This window comes from Gavialis gangeticus, unplaced genomic scaffold, assembly GCF_001723915.1.
Source record: "Gavialis gangeticus isolate Ggan-Ray unplaced genomic scaffold, GavGan_comp1, whole genome shotgun sequence".
Taxonomy (NCBI): domain Eukaryota; kingdom Metazoa; phylum Chordata; order Crocodylia; family Gavialidae; genus Gavialis; species Gavialis gangeticus.
The window spans coordinates 10,335,654-10,340,316 of NW_017729008.1; the positions used below are offsets into that span (position 1 = coordinate 10,335,654).

General features: G+C 41.5%; 1 protein-coding gene across 10 annotated transcripts in view; it reads left to right on the top strand.

Annotated features, from left to right (window-relative positions):
• Positions 1 to 4,663, top strand: part of LOC109292109 (histone H2B 5-like) — a 27,895-nt gene that overhangs the window by 8,331 nt on the left and 14,901 nt on the right. For 4 of the 10 annotated variants that reach the window (XM_019509370.1, XM_019509372.1, XM_019509367.1 and 1 more), the window contains exon 2: positions 4,467 to 4,556. The exons of 3 other annotated variants lie outside the window; for them this stretch is intronic. The gene's annotated coding sequence lies outside the window, so the exon portion shown is untranslated. Of the gene's footprint in view, positions 1 to 471; positions 1,299 to 4,439; positions 4,557 to 4,663 lie in introns of those variants that run through there. 3 more of the 10 variants (XM_019509369.1, XM_019509371.1, XM_019509368.1) reach the window with 3 other exon arrangements.

Here is a 4,663-nt window from a genome sequence, read left to right on the forward strand (position 1 = left end):
CTCCTCTGGACCCTCTCCAGGTTCTCCACATCCTCCTTGAAGTGCAGTGCCCAGAACTGGACACAGTACTCCAGCTGCAGCCTGACCAGCGCTGCATAGAGGGGGAGCAAGACCTCTCTGGACCTGTTAGTGATGCCCCTGTTGATGCATGACAGGGTGCGGTTGGCTGTGCCTATTGCTTCGTCGCATTAGCGACTCATATTCATCCTGGAGTCAATGCTGACTCCAAGATCCCTCTCTGCCTCTGTGCTGCCGAGAATGTCAGCCCCTAACCTATAACCATAATGCTGGTTTCCTCTCCCCAGGTGCAGCACCCTGCACTTGTCCTTGTTGAACCGCATCCTGTTCAGATCCGCCCACTTCTCCAACCTATCCAGGTCTGCCTGGATGCGGTCCCTGCCTGCCGGTGTATTCACTTTAACCCACAGCTTGGTGTCATCAGCGAACTTGAACAGGAAAGGAGAGGAAAGAAATGTTATAAATGTTGCTTGTCTCTAATAAAGACAGGCAGGAAGAGATTGCCTGCTTGCAAGCTTGCCTGAAGGAAGAGGAGGAGAGTTGTCTCTAATTATGGAAAGGGAGGGAAGGCAAGTTCAGTTCAGTCCCATTCTGCTGAGGACAAAGTGATAAACCATCTAGATGCTGATGCTGGGCAGTTGGGAGAAGGTGCAGCTTGAGCTCTCACATTCCAATGTGTTTATATGGCATCTAGCACAAAAGTATCCCGATCTGGTTTGGGCCATATGAGCAGCACCACAATATCAATATCATGTGTTGTTATTTGAGATTTATATAAACATTAAAAAGTGTCTTTACACAATATTTAAGGTACAAAAAAACAACACAGCAGTCCCCTGGTCTTATCCTTCTCAACAAAGGAGTTAAAATCCACTTCAAAGTCCATACTCAAAAGCTCTCTCTGCCCAATATTGATTATTATTCTCACTGTGATCATTTAATGGTAAGAAGGAGAGAACTCAATAGCAAGATTTAGGAGTCATCAGTAAAAAAGTTACAGCTGAGCTATGGTGCTAATGAGCTCATGCAGGGAGTGAGTACAGAGACAGAAAGAAGGGACAAAGAATAGAACAATGGGAGACACAAGCAGAGTGTGGGAGAGGAGAAAGGCAGTCACTCAGGGACCTAATAAAAGAGCAGGTGGATGAGCATAATTAGCAGAGCACAGCTACAGAAGCCAAGGATGAAAGCAAGTAGAAGGGGAGGAGAGAAGGATCCATTATGTCCAAGACAAGACGATGGACCTCGTACTGAAAGGTACCATAAAAAGCAAGCTTCAGGTGGGAGAAGCTCAGCACAGCTCCCACTGATTTTCTCACTAGAACTAAGCCCCTGAGCCAGGAAACTCCGAGTTTGTGCTTTGCTTTTCAGCTCTAATTCCTAGCTCCCAATTTGAATCAGTCATAAACTATCGCTACTCTTCAGCCATCATGTATTTTCCCTCCTATCATGGTGGGTGCAATGAAGGACACTATGTCTGAGGCTCAGAGCCCTCTATGTGAATGTGCTTTATTTAAACTTACATTTGATTGTAATCTCTTTGGGACAGGGTTTGTATCGTAGAGTGTTTATCCCAAGGAAGCTGTGCATAGTGCGTGGAGCTGCACTACCACAGGACAACGAATGAATAATCATTACAACTGGACTAAAAATGAGGCTTCCATTTCATGGGAAATTTGATTTGATTTGGAAATTGGTTTTGGTCCAAACTGGACTGAAATCAGATTTTTAACTCTATTAATCCAACCCATAAAGTAACAGATTTAGCATTCAAAAACATGTCCAATCCTCCAGAACATACCCAAAAACTGACATTAATTTTCTATCAACAGTGCTACCACACCCCAAACCTGTGTCCACAGAAGTCTTGTGTTCCCTTCATCTCCTCCCCCAAGTCTCCAGCAGTTCCCCAATGTTTTCGTTAATACCAAGCCCCTGTGTTTCTTCATCTCTATACAGTAATTCACCCCCTCCTTTTCCCTAAAGCTCTGCACAGTGCAAATCTAATTATCATCTTATCTATGCTTTTAAATTTTAGAGCTATTCTAAATTTACATGTTCACTCATGAATTTGCATTTCAGCATTCAGAGTATCTCAAATTTTCTGGTTTGGAGATGGAAGATTCTTTTCTTCAGCAGTTTCCACCAGATTTCCAAGTGAGCTTCTGCTTGCCTTCTCCCTGTAGAACACCAACTTGATAGGACAACTTCTCCATTGCTAAAACATCCCAAATTTTTTTAAACAAGTCAATGATTCTAGAGGTGTCCCTTCTCTTCCAGGCTTTTGCAACTGTAATTCTTGCAGCCACTAGAAGATGAGAGATCAATTCCCTGTGACACTTATATGTTGCAGAGTTCTCAGGAAGGTTTAATAGAAACATTAAGAGGATATCTGATAGTTGGCATCCTGTTATTTCCCTCACCACATCTCCAACCTTCTTCTAGAACAGTCTAATCCTGGGACACATCCACCATGTGTGTGAATCCTCCCAGCTCACCATACTCCCTCCAGTATTTGCCTGTTCCAAAATCAGATTTTAGTTTTTGCAGAGAACTGGAAGCTCTCTCAAGCTTTTTAGTGAAATTAATATTTGTAGTCATTTTTCTGTTAACAGAAGCCTGACATGGGCAAAGAATATGAAATTGGGGTTTGTGACTTGGGAAGAGGAAAAACCCACCAACACAGTGTCCCAGGGCCAGGGATATGTTGCTTACAGAAAAATAACTGAACAGTGAGAAACAGAACAAGGGGCTTCAACACCCCAAGAGTGGCCAGCTAGGAACATAGGATTGGAAGGGACCTCCTGAGTCACTGAGCCCAGTCCCCCACAGACCATATCTGATTTAACCCCTGATCCATATATAAAGGTCAATCATGCCCTCTCTTAGCCTTCTTTTTGCTAGGCTAAACAAGCCAAGCTCTTCCAGTTTCCTCTCATATAATAGGTTCTCCCTCCCCTCATCATCTTAGTAGCCCTCTTCTGAACTTGTTCCAGTTGGATCTTTTCCAAACATGGGTGACTAAGTATATTATAGACTATGGCCCCAAGATAACTTCTAATACTGAGACTTCTCTCACACTGGGGACCAGTATGATCTACCTTTCAGAGCAAGAATCATAGTCACAGCTCAGATGGCTTGCTGTGTGATCAGAGAGAAAGCCACTTAACTTCACTGTCCCCTTTCTTCTGCAGGTATGAAATGAGTTCTTATGTGTATGATAAGCATTTTGCCTTGTATGAAAATTGCTGGGCAAGTGCCTAGTATAATACTAATATAGAAATTGCAATTACTACTAATTTTTCAAAACTCTGAAATGCTGAATGAAGTCTGTCTTCTCCTGTCTTCATTCTTCTTTTAGTTTCTAAGGCAGTCTGTTAGAATTTCAAATATATACCCCTTTAGTAATTCAGTCCATGATGCCTGTATTTAAATTTCACATCTGAAGCAGCTACTGTTTAGAGCAATAATAAAGCAGCTTTTACTTTTTCCTAATTTTTTCATAAATTGTTCAATTTCTATGAATCTTTAATTATTTTTCTAAAATGGGGAAGGAAATGTTTGGGCTTCCTTGGGCAATGCGAGTTGAAAAGTACAGTATAACCTAAACATAACAACATAACACAATTAGAAGAACATTCACTAATAACTTATTAGTAATGCACAGTCCAGTTCCTCCTTTCAGTCTTGCAGTGGAAGTCCCTTTTCTATCAGGAGTTCCACACATGGAGAGAGAGTGCAGAGCATGTATTGCCCAATTCTTACCTTGTTTGATTGTGTATGTCTAAAAGTGTTGCTACACTGTGTTTCAGATAATGGAAACCTCTGACACAACTATAACAGATATGTGCATTACAAAGTTGCAACTTTAACTGATTCTTTCCCTGTAAAATGTAATACGGGAGATCATTAGATTCTTTGCTATGCAATAAAAGCTCCCCAAAATCCCTCACTGACTTAATATATCATTCCTCTAAATGTAGTATTCTTATTACCTGTTATTTGTATTACAGTAGGACTTAGAGCCCAGGGGCCCATTGTACGAAGTCTTGTACAGATATTAGAGGGAGAGAGTAGGTGGTAGAGTCCTACAATTTCCTCAATGATTATAAATGACCCCATAACTTAAGCTATTTATACGAAACTGGCTGTTGATATTTTATTGGAGATGGGCCTATTTTTCAAGTTTTCACAGTAGAATTAGATATTATGCAGTAACTTGTTGATCAGTATTTTGTACCTGTTAGTTCAGACTCCAGTTGCTTATGATTTTAGTATACATGTCCAATATCATACTCCAGCCTGGTATCTCTGTGTGTTTGTAAATGCCAGAAAGGATTTGTACAGACTTAAGGTGTACAGGTTGCTGATTTGATATGATGCTTTCTTTTCTGTTTTTTTGCAACATTGCATTGGTGTAGTTCTGCTTGAGATAATCCTCCTGCAAGTGAGTGGCAGACTCTAACCCTTGTGGGAATGCAAAACTCCTCTGCCAAATCACCCCTGGAGCAAGGAATAACCCCTGCATTAGGATTCAGGTAATTATAGCTGACAGATTAACAAGTGGGTCTAGTTATGTCCCGTGAGGATGTAAAGGGAATAGGCTAAGATTTCCAGGGAAGGTGAGAGCACCACCTCTCTGGGA